At 35.7% G+C, this 15,461-nt stretch overlaps 1 protein-coding gene across 1 annotated transcript in view; it reads right to left on the reverse strand.

The window, feature by feature from the left end:
• Nucleotides 1-9,563, reverse strand: part of TORIP (Torsin interacting protein) — a 56,262-nt gene extending 46,699 nt beyond the window's left edge. Inside the window, exon 1 of the mRNA XM_090396966.1 lies at nt 9,335-9,563. The gene's annotated coding sequence lies outside the window, so the exon portion shown is untranslated. The remainder of the gene's footprint in view (nt 1-9,334) is intronic.
• Between the last annotated feature and the right edge of the window lie 5,898 nt (nt 9,564-15,461).

Below are 15,461 nucleotides of genomic sequence, written 5' to 3' on the forward strand. Positions count from 1 at the left end.
CTAAACATTTCACTTCAGTAATGACTATAATGCTTTTTTGTTTTATTCAAATCCTCTATTACTTTACCCAATATGTATGGTGATAAAACGCTGGTAATTATTGCTTCTGATTTGGTACATGCTGAATAAAATGTTTGTTCATAAATTTTATTTATCAATGCCGACAAGCAGTCATTTGCGCAAAAACTTTGGCTGCACAGTATGATAAGCAACAAGAGCTTCACCTGCTGCAATTTTATCGCTTTCACTATCACCATCACGTCTCACTATAAACGAGCTGGTGTTTTTAAATAAAGCCAGAGTCTTTTCAGCATCCTTTTGTTTCTGGATACGTAGATGTTGGTTAATGTGGCTTCTGCCTTCATGAGCAACAGAAAAATGGACATTAAAATGTTGGCATATCACTTTTGTTCCATCAATACACAGCTTGTCCAGTTTCATAAATTTGAATTCTTTCTGGAGATCGTCATTAAAACTGCAGTTTCACCTCTTTGACATTGCAAGGATAGACTTAAAGCTTTAAAAAATATGAAATTTAATTCACCAGCATTGAATAACAAAGCCCAGTTAACACACAGGCAAAACAAACACTAACGCTACAGCAGAACAGATGCTGGGGTCTGAGGAGCGCAACTGTTGCCGACAGGTTTTTTTTTTTTTCCTCTGAATAAATCACTGGAGATATCGATATTTAGTATCTAACGATGTGACTCTGTGGTTATACAAATTACTGGTATCCATGATATACGATTATAGGTTATGAAGAATAATTTATGACTGACCCATATTAAAGGATTTTTATAGTATTTATTAAAAACGAGACAAAATTGACATTTTTATTAAAACGACGAGATAGCCAGGAAATATGAAAAAAAAATGGTACTGTCCCATTCAAAACGGTACATATGGTCAGCCTAATCCTTGGTGGCACATATATATATATATATATCATCATCTCATCTTCCTTTCCCTCTATTACCTTGAGGTGTCAAGGGTTTATTAATCATCGGACTTTAAACCGTTCACAGGATAAGGTGATCAGCCCTACGCCCCAATGTATCCTATGTCCATGGTGTTGAGTTCTCAAGGACGGTTTGCCTGCTTTGTGGGATGAAAAACTCCAGGATAAACTGGGGAAAAAACCTTACTATCCATCCACCCCAAGACCGGCTAACTTGGCTATGGCTGAGGAAGATCCTTAACTCCTCACGTCACCGACAGGAATCGAATCTAGGACATTCCTTCCCCATGCATATGGTTGCAAAGCGCACAGTCACAAGACTAACTGCACAGACTATAAATATATATATATATATAAAATAATCATAGGATTCACATCTGTTAATCCAGAACAGTGGAATCTAACCTTTTTTTTAATAACATTTACAACAATAATTCCTGGCACAAAAATGTCTACACATATAATCAAATATCAAACTTTTTTTTAAAGAGAGGTATAATTTTTATGAGTTAATATCAAAGATAGTAATTGTTGAAATAAAAATTATGTTCATAATTTAATTTAATTTAATAATAAAATTAAATTTGTTTAATGTTATTTGTCATAACACTTGGCTTAGATTTTTCTTCCCATGTGCTTGATGTAAACTATCCCTTGTTTTTGGCTGCACTGTTGAAGATGTTTGATTATTTCAGCTGATTCCATGAATGCTCTTAATGTTTGGTTTCAATAGTATGTGTTGCCAGTTCTGCAGCAGAACTGGCAACACATACTATTGAAACCAAACAACCAAACACATACTACAAACCAGCAAACAATGCTGTAACAAATGCAGCTTTTTCATTGTTATTCCTGTTCAAATATTTCATTATGTATATCACCTGTTATAACTTGTTCTTTAGTTTATTCACATATTTCACCTGATGATGAACACAAGAATTTTCACAAAACTAGTAAAGTAGTGATTAAATTATTCTATCCATCTGGTTCCTTCATGTAGAATAATACCAGCAAAAACAGTCCTCACTCCACAGAAACCTATGCAGTGATACACTACTGTACCACCACTTACATTTTCTTTCTCACCATCCGTCCTTGCATGTTATCTTACAATTACCATCAGCCGCATAGTCTTTCTCACCATTAGTCTTGCACACTATCACATCGTCATCAACCTTGCTTGCTGCTCTACTTACACTCAAAATCTCTGTCTGTCTGTCTGTCTACTTGCATTCAAAGATGTCCTACAGTACATAAGTATGTTGCACATCTTACATAACTACACTCTTTCATCTCTCCTAGTCAACCTCTCCCATTAAACATTCTGGAAATGGTCAAATATGGAAGTAGAAATAGCTCACAGTAGTTATAATGCATAATTCAGAAAGCCTGGTCAGAAGACTGAATTCCAGATGGATGAAGAAGAGTCCTCATAATACTCATCTATAAAAATATGAGAGGGAGGAATGAATGAAAATTAGACAAATTTCCTTACTAAGTCTTTAAGGCAATAATTAAAATGAAAGGATATACAAAAAGCTGGTTCCATAAAAAACATCAAGTATAAGCACTAGAAATAGCATGGTGCAAGATATATTATAGTTCGCCCACCGATTTGAGGTCCCTCGACACTTCTGCGCATGTCAGAAAAAGGAGAATCCATTCCGATAATAGGGTAATCAGTCTGTCCTCTGAGATGTAATAATAAACAAACTGAGTTTTTTATTATTACAGGTCGGAAAATTTAGCTTTTCTTTTATGAACATTGCTGTTTTTAAAGTGTAACTATTTTGCTTGTATAACAGTTGGAAAAATGTACGTAGTGTTAATAAAATTAAAAAAGCTATAGCATAAAACAAAAATGTAACTAAGTTTATTTTTAAGAAAGTTTTCTATAAAATAAAAAGAATTATACAGAAAAACAGAAATTATTTCAAATGAACTTAGATATTCCAAACTTACAGTTGAGACAACTGAGGCACTTTAATGTCCTAAACTGATTAATTATTTGACTTGTGACTCTTTTAACAAACCCATGCAAAAAAAGGTTGGAAAAAAATACCATTATCAAATCCTTTTAATCTTCATAGTCATCTGAATCGGTGTCCGAATCGCCATCACTTTCACTTAAACTGATCACCAAAGGTTCGCATAATTCTTCAATAATTCCGTCTCTGTCCCAATACATATTTTCCAATGAAGTGACATGAAAGCAATATTTTCACCAGTTTTAAACTGTAATACTTTCAATTGCCTGTTCTGAAAGCTTAAAAAGTTTCGACATGTCAATATCCCCAGTTACGTTGCGATGGCGAATGAAACTTTTCACTTCTGCCCAAACATACTCAATAGCATTAATATCGCAATGATATGGTGGTAGCCTCAAAGCTAGAAATCCATGCTCTTTGAGCATCGTGTTGAATTTAAATAGTTTAGTTGTGGGCGAGTTTCTTTTGACCAAATTAAGCAATTCAATTTTTCGCATATCTGGGGAATGAGAAATGTTATTTGCAGAGAGCCAATCCATAAGAACTTGCTTCTTATTAGACCAATTTGGAACTTTGTTTAATCGAATAGAGTGATATGAAGCATTATCAATTATAACAACAGCATTTTTAGGAAGGTTTGGAATCAGTTTTTCTTCTGCCCACTTTTCGAAAATCGTAGAATTCATTTGCCCATGGTAATCTCCAATAGTTGAATTGGCTTTGTATAGTAAGTTTGAATTCGCTAAAAAACCCATTTCTCCACCCACACACAAAATTATTATGCGCCGCAAGGCATTTCCGGTTTGTAGCACTCCACATTCTTCTTTAGACTGCCAACATTTTCCATAAGTTAAATTACTATCAATCCAAGTTTCATCTAGATATACAATCGGTCTTTTCTCCTCCCTGAAACGTCTTATTGCTCTCAAATACTGCGTTCTAGATAAAACAATGTCACTTCGCTCCATGATAAGTTTCCTTTTATTCTGGGACTTTTTAAAACAAAATCCGATTTCATGAAGTATTTTCCTTAAAGTTTCTCTTTTCCAAGAAAAATTAATTTTTTCTTTAAGCACAGGAATCAAATTCGGAACAGTTGGCACTCTTTTCTCGACCACGTAAAATTCGTGAATAGTTCTTATAACGTCTACATCAAAATCATTCAAAGCTACGGTTTCGATGGTTTTCTTTCTCTGGCGCTTTTTTTTAGGAGATTTAAATTTTGGCTTACCTTCACCTTTTGATTCCCTACGAATTCTTTTAACAGTCGACCCCGATACGCCCGCAATTGCACTTGCACGTTTTATGACTTGAGAAAGGGGAACAAGAAGACGGCCTTCTGACGATTCTTTTTCGCAGAATGTCAGCACATTATTCAATATTCTTTTGCAAGAGCTACTGAAACGTGTAACAATAGAACTTGTTGACTGTACTGGATCCATCATATACAAATTAATAATAAAAAAATAATGCAAAAAGAGAACAACAAAAATCAAGCTAGTACTAGTACAGCGACAGACAAGAAAGCACGTGATTTCGCATGTTGGCGACCAATTCGTACATCCTTCATTTCTTTCTCCCCTTCAGCATGAATCGACTATTCTTGGCACAAAGCCAAGAAGGGACCTAGAAGTGGTGGGCGAACTATATTATTAGACACCTCCAGGGAGTCCAAAGACTCATTGAGGAAGGGCACCTGCTCTACAACCCTGTCTCCGGCACTCAATCCACCAACTGACCGCAACTACACCAAAGCCATCTACTGCTGACCAATACCACCACTAGTATTTCCAAAGACAATCACAAACATCCATGCCCACGGCAGGATTCAAACAACCAGCCTTTAGGCTGGAGTGTAGATATGCTAACCACTCGGCCAGCCAGGCTGACAAATATATATACAGTAAAACCCCGAAGTTAAGCGGTAGGTGGGACCAACAAAAAGCGCATAAGTCGAATTCACGTAACTCAGGGTATAATTTTGCATGTAATTTATATATACAAACATACAAAATATTAGGTAATCGGGATCAAAGGTTTACAAAAACACCTATTTTTTTTTAAGAAATGCTGTATAATCATAATTGTAGTTTTTTGTACATAAAAAAAGAAAGTTATTTCTATGTCGATGGTTTCATAAAATCTAATAGATTCGTCTGAAAACATAACGTCTTTTTCTTGTCATGCAAAATTTTTTCATAGCAAGCCAATGATTTTTTTATTCCTTGTCTTGTGGCTACAATTCGTTCCTCATTAGAATCTATGTCCTCCAAAATCTGTAAACCTTTCTTAATTAAGCTGAGACCTGTTAATTTTGCAATTGTCATGTGCTTTTCTGGTAGAACTGGATCTGAGGTTTTGGTCTCTTCAGTAATGCTTTGCTCACACATCTCTATGAGCTCCTTGTTATATGAGTCTAACAGCTCACTGACATCTTCACTGTCGACTTCTAAATCTAATTGCCTGGCAAGGTTGACAACCTCGTCTATTGCCTCAGCAGCTTGATCAGTTTCTGGCAACATTTCTGTTTCACATTTAAAAAAGGATGGACAAAGTTTTTTCCAAAAGGTTTTTTGGGAAATTTCACCCCAAGAATCTTTGATAATCCTTACAGCATCTAAAACATTAGACATTTTCCAAAACTCTTTAACAGACAGTTGTGCATTTTGCCTCACAGCTTCATTCAGACTTACAAACGAACGGCGTGTGTAGTATGCTTTGAATGATTTGATAACTCCTTGGTCCATTGGTTGAAGTAAGCTGGTTGTATTTGGAGGCAAGAAAACAACTTTTACACGTGGATCAAAATCAATTAAAGTTGCAGGAGGGTGACCAGATGCATTATCAATAATGAGCATAACTTTAAATGGAATTTTTTTAAACCGGCAATAATGTTCAACTTCAGGTATGAAGTGGTGACCAAACCAGTCTTCAAAAATAGAAGCTGTCATCCAAGCTTTAGAATTTGACTTCCAAATCACTAGCAAGTCAGCTTTAGATTTTTTTTTTAGAGCTCTTGGATTTTCGGAACGATAAATTAAGAGAGGTTTTAACTTGCAATCACCAGCTGCATTTCCACCAAGTATTACTGTCAACTAGTCTTTGGAAGCCAGAAAACGTTTTTTCTTCACGTGCGATGAAAGTTCTCTTGGGCATCTTTTTCCAGAACAAGCTGGTCTCGTCTACATTAAATATGGCTTGGCTGCTATAGCTACCTTCCTCGATGATAGCCTTAAGTGTCTCAGGAAAAGAAGACGTAGCCTCTTTATCAGCTTTGCCGCCTCTCCACTCTCTGTGATGCTGTGCCAGTTACAGCTATTTTTAAATCGGTTGAACCAACCAATACTGGTCTCGAAATTTTCTTCTTTGGTCACTTCTCCAGCTTCTACGTTTAGCCGCTCAAAAATCAGCTTGGCTTGGCTACATATTGTCATTTGATCAACTGGCATTTTTCACAGCAGCGAGAATTCTTTCTTTATCTTTTATGATTGTTCTTACTGTGGATTCCTGTAGATTGAACTTCTTTGCTAGCTCACAATTTTTCATTCTGCCTTAAAAATCCTTAATAATGTTGAGTTTGATTTCCAAAGTCAATGTTTTTCTTTTCTTGCTAGCCATAGAGGAATCAAACTTGCTTCTTTTGGACGACATTATTATTTTTTATGTGATAAAATTTTTATCAAGAACATAACATTAAACAATCGCAAGGTTTGCAGACTATAAAAATCGTGTATGAATGGAGACCATGCAAAACACGTCAGTGCTTGTTCACAGCGTGTGCAACACTGGTGAATGCGGCTGGTGCTGGAAAGATACGACTAGTGGTGAGGTGTGAAGCAGGACAAGAATGTATACATATAAGAAACCACGTAACTCCAGATCCATGAAAGTTGGGGTATTACTGTGCATATATATATATATATATATATATATATATAATATAAAAAATATATATATAATATATTATATTATAATATATAATAATAATAATATATAATAATATACACATATATATATATACGAGTGTGGTCTGAAAAATTCTCGACCTCAACCATAGATGGCAACACTATTGGCACGATTTTTTTTTTTTTTCCTAAGTTGGTACATCTCTCGTAAGCATCCAGGTGAAATTAGAAGTCATTCTCTCAAGTAGTTTGTTTTATACAGCTGTCTGAAGCAAAAGTGTTGTCCATATCCCTTGAAATGGATAAAATTGAGTATCATGCTGTTATAAAATTCTTTTTAAAAGAAGGTTTAATGCCAAGAGAAATTCATGTGAAGTTCACAAACGTTTATGGGCACTCTTCTCCTTCATTTTCGACAATTAAGAAATGGACTGCTGAGTTTAAACATAGCAGTACCAGCCTTGAAGATGATCCATGTAAAGGACATCCAAAAAGTATAACAACACCAGAAATCATTGACTAAGTGAATGTGGTATTGGATGACTAGTGAGTCAAAAGCATAAAGGTGTTTTGGCAATGGGAAAACTAAGGGATCTGCACTATGAATTGTTGGAACATCCACCCTATTTCCCAGATTTGGCTCTATCTGACTTCTATCTCTTCCCAAAACTAAAACTCTTCCTCGCTGGTCAGCATTTTTCTTCGAATCAAGATGTGATTGCAGCTGTAGAGGGGTATTTTGCAGATCTTACTGAAAATCACTACAGGGACAGGATAATGGCACTGGAGCATCACTGGAATAAATGATTAGTCTTAAGGGAGATTATGTTGAAAAATAAAAATAATTTTGAAATTATAAAGTTGTTTTTTCATTATTAGGCCAAGAACTTTTCAGCCCAACCTCAAGTATGTATGTATGTATGTATGTATGTGTATATATATATATATATTTATCTCTTCCACCCAAGAAAGGTTGTAAACCTAATATACATCAGTCCCATGGGTGGGTTAAGGAATTTTTATTATTATTTTATTTATTTATTTTTACATAGTCTTGAAATGATGCTCTGGAAACAAAACAGAACTTTTTCATCCCACTTCAGGCTTCCAATAACTTCACTTTATAAAGGAAAGGGATATTCAGTGCACCTTTTTCTTTTATGCAGATAAGGTTATATTCTAAATGAATCCAGTACGTACCTTTAGAACTCTAACTGAATAACTGGTGTAATATATTTGATATAAACATCAGCAATAAAGATCCAAAAGATAAATAAATAAATAAAAATAAAAAATAAATAAAAAACAGTGAAAACTCACTGGAATGTGGAACCCTGAATTTTTAGTGGAGAACCTACAGAATAATATTTCGGCTATTCATGCTCACTTTTTAATGAGAATTACATAATAATATGAAACTGTTATGGTGCAAAGCTTGCTCGAATACTCTTAGATGGAATGAAAGAGAGGGAGATTAGCTAAAACACTAAGTTAGGTACACAAGACATTGCTAAAATCTATTATGAACATGAGTTAGTTATAAAAAAATCAGCTGATAACAGATTGTGTATTATAAACATAATATTTCAGAGGAAAATTATGGAGATGAAGAATAACATTTACCACATTGGTCTAAATTTTTGACTTGGAGTGGTGAATGAGTGCAATGGATTGCAGGAATCAGTTGTGAGTGAGTGAATGAGTAAGGAGATGTGTGATAGGTATTGTGTGTATAATGGTCTGAGTTTGGGCTCTACCAATGAGTATTCAGACTCATTGGAGATACCCGTATAATAATAATAATAACCATAATAACAAAAAGGGATATAAGAATATGCGAACAGAGGTAATATGTAATCACTTAAACAAGATGAGAGAGAGAGAGGTCGGCAAAAAGGTGTTTCGTGTCAAAATGGCAGTAAAAGAACTAAATGAAAACCAAGATCTAGGTGGCTAATGCACAGGGCCGCCCTGTGCAGTAGCATATTTTTCCGCCCCTTCGTATAGTTTATGCCAACTTTGTCGCTCCGTGCAAATGCACGTCTTACATCGTCGGTAGGGCCGGCCCTGCTAATGTAGTTAGTAGTTCTGGTGTAGAAAACCAAAATGCAAGATCCAACAATACTGAACACCTGAGAATAACAGATTAATTGGGTAGAAATTGCTAGTATGTAACATAAACTTAGCTGTCATACATATCATATCATATCATAGTATCCTGTGAACTCCCTGATTATTATACTATTATTACGTCAACATAAGAGTCCAGCAACTCATCCCCACACTGCACAACCTGCCATCCATACTATTTAATCTACGATCTACACACTACAAAATCCAGCACCCACACTACACCTTAAGCATAATAAGTCCATGTTATAGGTTCAAACATACAATTAAAATGTACTTGGATGCTTACGAATTCCACATTTTTAGTCTTAATAATTCATAGGTGCCTAGCTTAAAAAGCAATTTAATACCTCAATCCTGAAATACTGCCTGTAATTTATGCATCCCACAATGTTTGGAAATACAGGTTATCTTTTGCTATATAGAAGAAACCATAAAATAACTTTCAAATAGCATCATTTTAGCTAACATTTTCCTAAAAGGTTATATTTTTATTTCGGATAATGCATAAAATTCCACTCAAATCGAGGCATAATTCACTTTCGTAAAGCACGAAACCAAAACTGGTGCAATTGTAAACTCAAACCCACACATGACAACCTGCGATCTACATGACGTAACGGAAAATGGAAATTAAAGTCATAATCAGCCCAACGGATAATAATAATGATAGTACTGGTTTTTTTAATAATGAATTTTGTTTAATTCAATGGAATTTTTTAGCCAATATTAGCCTCCGTGAAGAAACCCGAATTTTCCCTCTGGAAACTTGGCAAAATCGACAAATGCACAAATCCAAAAATAAACTTTTGAAGACTATAGGCAGCTAGGCTCCATACTTAGCCAATTACAAAATTGCTGACTCAAGATTATCAGTCATTTTAATTCGCATCGGCAAAGAAAATACGGTAGACAACTCCCGCCATCACATTGTCCATAACCGTAAGACTATATATTATTTCCTGAAATAATGCAACTTCTGAGATCAAATTTCTTGATTTTATAGGATGAAAAACCCTAGTTTCCGGAGAGAAAGAATCCCTATTCACTCACTTCACAGATAGTCGAACTCGAGAACCGATCGAAATAAGGATTAGAAAAAGTTCCTGTAGTCGATTTGTGGAATCATCCTGAAAACGGTTTTCGGCCGTCCTAGCGATATTTTTGCAAATACCACTGAAATAGGGCTATATTGGCCGACACATTTTTATTTAATTTAACGCTTAAGTCTTTCAGCTTACGCCTCTTATTCCCGTATAAGAAGTAGAAAAGATGGTTTTAGCCCTCGTCTAATTTTTGGAGACGGAATGGCAAGTTCAATTTCCACTGGTAGAAAATCAGAGACAGCTGGCTCAGGACTATCCCTAACTATAAGCGGCAACCGATGAAGAGACTAGTAAATAAGTGTTATCTTCTCGTGTTCCCTAATTCTAACAGGATATGTTCTTGCCGGACATAATGTAGTTTTTATGGTCGATTATGACGAAACACAAGGGAAAAAATGCGTATGAGTGCCAGAGATCGACTAACTCGGGAACCTGTTGAAAAAAAAAAAAAAAGGTTTAGTAAACAAGTTCCTCTAGTCGGCGTCTAGACTTAAACGCAAGTCTATCTTCGAGCGGCCTAGTGCAGAAGATTCAAACTCCATATATAGGACATTTATTTATCTATTTATTTTATACTTATAATTTCTCTTCACTAATCATTTCTTATTTATGTTATATTTTGGAAAATTAATTAGTGAAGAGAAATGACAGGTTTTTCCCTGAAGTACATAAAAAAATTTCTCTGATGTGCTGTACATTAATAACAAAGGGAGTAACTGAGCCATATTTCTGGTAATCGACAGGCTGCCATCTTCATTCTCAGTTCTCAACAAGAGATGATTCATATCTATGGATAGGGGAGAGCATGGTAGACAATTGTCGATGTCTCATTATCCTGTATCTTACATTTATCGTTTTGTCTGCAAGAATTTGTTCAACGGGAAGGTGGGGGGGGGTTAAGATGTGGTGTTAACACTCGAGTTTCTAAAAGAAAATTCAACAGTCTTTTGTAGTATGACACAAAAAACGTCACAGGACCCTACAATAACACAGAGTGGATTGTAGTTTAATAATAATTATTATTAAATTATTCTATCATACAAGGAAACTAAAAACAACAACAAAAATAAAACTACCAGTTTATATGGATAAGAAACAGCAAAATATTTCATTGCAAGATGCAATGCCAATCCAAATAAATCCGAAGAAGATGTCAACAGACTGTTACATCAAAAAGAACACTGATGAGTCTTAAAGAAGCGAACAACATACCAACTACATGAACGCAAACCACCAAGCAGATCTAATCTAATCCGGGAAGTGAGAGTTGCCACATTCTAAACTCGATAACAGAATTGAATAAAGTGACTATCCCCCAAAAAGGACTATCTATTCTTCATATTAACATCAGAAGTACTCGGGCTAACCCTGCAAGCTTATCTGAAGAAAGATATAAACAACATAGATATTTTAATACTAACAAAAGTATCCACAACAAACGAAAATGGAACCATTTACCAAATTCCAAACTTTCAACAAAGCAAACACTGCAGATAAACTAAACGAGGCGGTGGTATAATAATATTTAACAAACATAAATTAGAAGTAATAGAAATAAATTATAAATTAGAATTTGTGGGAAATATATGCATCGAAGGTAAATATATCAAACAAGACAGCTCTTTGACATTAAAGGCAATATACAGACACTTAATTTAAACACCACAAAATGTTTGTAAATTGGCGTAATTATCGCGGTTATTAGTTCTTGTGGAATAAGACAAGTGTCGAATATTATTATTATGTTCATGAGTCTCAGAAGTATAGAATTTATTTGTTCAAAGCGTGATAAACTGTATGTGAGTCTTATTTTGTCTATTCTTTAAGTGGTCTTTGGTTTTAGCAATAAGAGTGCTTCCTCCAGTTCCTGTTTTGTTACTAGTGGATAATATATGGTTTGCTGTTGACTGTGTTGGTAATTTTTTGTTGATAGTTGGTAGACTGACTTGTTTTAGTGGTGTGATATTGTTTGTGAAGGAGTAGTTCAATAAGTATTTCAGTTCTTCGTGGTTCATATCCTAATTAACGCTTTTTGCGAAAAATCTTGTGGTGAAGTCTTTTTTCGAGTTAGTAATTCATTGATGTAGCCCATGTTTTCTTTATGTTGTCATTATATTCCATGATTTTTTTATGGTAGAAGTGTCTTTTGGCCCTACGAATTTTTGTTGCTAGTTGATGTTTTGTGTTACTATATAAAATTCGTACATGTATGCTACTGGGCAAATATTTTAGTCATTTCCATAGATTTTCCTTTACAGTAATACTATTTAGAATATTGCCATTTATCCATGGATTATTATCTGTGTGTCCCCTCGTTCATGTAGGCTTTGTTGCATTTTTGTCTATTTCTGTGAACATTAGTTGGAAGGTCTCATATAAAATTACAGGGTCATTTATTTTAAATAGACAATTCCAGTCTACATATTTTATAAGGTTATCGAGAATGCTCTTCAATAGGATCGAGTTTTGTCGACTTTTGCAGTGTTGGAAGGGGAGAGGTGAAGAGAGGTGACGTAATGAAACGAAGCTGAGACAAAATAGTGATGGGCAATTTTCGCGTTAATTACTGAAGTATATGTATGGATGGGAGCCCGTGTGTTGATGTGGTCAATGCATTATTGTGCTAGTGAATTGTTGACTATTTCTTCTCTTGTTTGGGAGTTTATGTTGACTGATGTTTATGTTGATTTAATATATCAAGATATGCTAAAGTTATGTGTTAATGGTTGAATTAGCATGGTCAAGAGTATTTATGTTAAGTATCCTATTAGGATGAGCCGATGTGTGGTACGGGGTTCAATGTCAAATAGCCATGTTTTTAATTCATGCAGAAAGCTGGGTGGATTATTGTTTGGGAGTTTGTATTGTATATTATGTTTATTATGCATTTAATGCTATTTTTTTCGCTATTTGTGATTTCCAAAATTAGGTTTTCTACATGTTCGAAACGAGTTTGTTTTCGGTGATGGCACGTCTACATAAGTTGTAGATCTGGTAGTTGATAATGTTGTGTGCATATATTTCTGTGTCATTTATTGCAACTTCGGTCAGGAATAGTGCATCTATGTTTGTCAGAGGTGCAATTGAGCAGTGTTAATCAATGTAAGTAGTTACCTGGTCACTACCAGTGGCGAATTCTCCATGCTTGCTATGCTTGCTGCTCAAGCTCATTACTTGGGAAATAAGTAATATTTATTTGTTAATAAATGCATGCATTTTTAAGCATTCCATTTAAGCTTTTATTTTTGTAGACAGAAGATGTCTTAAGCTTGCGCGGCAATAATTGAGTTTTGCGTTGTGTATCGAAGGCCGACGCTTGCTCGTCTAGTCAAAGCTACCTTGGCTTGCTAGGTTGTAGGAGCTTCCAGGTCATAGCTGCAGCACTGTGATTTCATGCACGCGCATAGCCATTTCCGCTCCCTTCTTAAACACAGGCCATACGTAGTCAAAGTAGCTCTAGCCAAAGAAGCTTCAGCCAGCCTTTACCAGTGTGCATGTTGCTTGGGAAAATTAGGTTACAACCAACTTTTTATGACGGTGTTATTGCCCTTCCTGTCTGTTCTTATCATGTGTAGATAAGTGACTTCATTTGTCAGATGTAGATAAGTGACGTCACTGATCAGAAGTAGATATGTGATATCATTTTTGAGATGTAGTTTCGTGACGTCTTTGTAATGGGCATCTGTGACGTCATGTGTATCCTGGATGAATAAGTTTTGTGAGCGTCCTCTGTTTTTTTGGTTGCATTGGTGCATTATGGGTAATGGTTTGGGTATGGAATTCTGGGTGATAGTCAGAGTATGGAATCCTTGGAATTTCCCTGGAGGGGGCCATCTCTCTATGACCTCACTTTTGGTTCGAGCATGGAATTCTGGGTAATGGCTCGAGTATGGAATTCTGGGTATGGTTTGATGGTGGAATTGTGGGACCCCCAGTCTGTTGACTCCAGTTGTCACATTGTATCTTTTAGTTCATGCATGGAATTATGGGTAATCGGTTAGAGTGTGGAATTCTGAGATGTTCAGCCATCTGTTACTGATGTGAGGTGAGCCTTTGGTTTGAGTGTAGCATTATGAGTAATCATAATGCTATGTTCAGTGCACTATGAGTAATGATTAGATATTGAAATTCTGGGAGGATATTTAGTCACGAGTTGTGGTCTTTTGCTCGATTGTGGAACTATGGGAGAATATTTTCTATAGGTGGCAGCACGAGTTTCCATATGAGTGTGTGGTATTTCATTCCCAACTTTGTGAGTGAACAAAAAGGCCACATACAACCAGGCTCTTCTATATATGTTTTTCAAAGAGAACCGCGTTTACCCATAGTTTTGAAGTAAGTAATTACCTACCATCAGTGAAGTGAGGAGACAGTAGTTTTAGTGACGGATTATTCTCAAATTAAAAAAAAATCAGCTAACGCCTATTTGTTCCCGCATAGGGAGTAGGCAGGGCCGTTTATCCTATCTATTCTCAAAGTATTGGACCCTTATTACAAAAAGGACGACAGGAGCGTTTCTGAGTGCCAGAACTCAGAAAAACCTACTAATGTAAGTAGCAGCCAATTCTCTCTATATAACTTAGCTATACCAAAACCATGGAAAAGCCCCTAACGTTAGAAAAAGTTTACAGAGAGTTCGTAAGATTAGCAAAACTCTTAAACGGTAACTGGCCAGGGAAATTTAAACTGTTCGACACATTTCCCCCCGCAACACTCAGACGACATCATGAACGACCAAAACAACGAAGACAACACACACCCTCAACAAGTCTTAGCACTCTTGCCACAATCAGAAGAACAATCAATGCCTACCAAACAGAAGAATCGCACACAGACTTCCAGAAAGTACAAAAGAAAAGAAAAATATTCAACATGACTGAAGTATCCAAAATAAGAGAAACAGAAACTGACAACAGAACAAAGTAAAGAATACCCCAGTCATCTTAAGGGCCAAGGAACACCGGACATCGATCGCCACAGCTCTGAAAACCACAGGAATCACCTTCACAAAAGCAACAAACACGGAAGATGGAATACGCATTCCACGTAAGACATCGACAGACTACAGAAACATAACAAAATTCTTGAATGACAACAACCTACCGTATCACACATTCCAACTCAACAGCGACAAACATCTGAAAGTAGTACTAAGAAGAATCACAGAAACAATATCAACAGAAGAAGTCACCACAGACCTACATAACAAAGGATTTAACCCCATTAAAGTAAACCGAATACACAGAGTAGATAAGACTCCCTACCCCTTGATCCTAGTCGAAATCTCAAAGATTAGAAAGATATATATGACCTCCAAATCATCTGCGACCTAATTATAAAATTAGAATCTCTGAGATGCAAATCCACAACA

Source organism: Typopeltis vanoorti, chromosome 8 (assembly GCF_054136105.1).
Source record: "Typopeltis vanoorti isolate ZY-2024b chromosome 8, IOZ_Tvanoo_1.0, whole genome shotgun sequence".
Taxonomy (NCBI): Eukaryota; Metazoa; Arthropoda; class Arachnida; order Uropygi; family Thelyphonidae; genus Typopeltis; species Typopeltis vanoorti.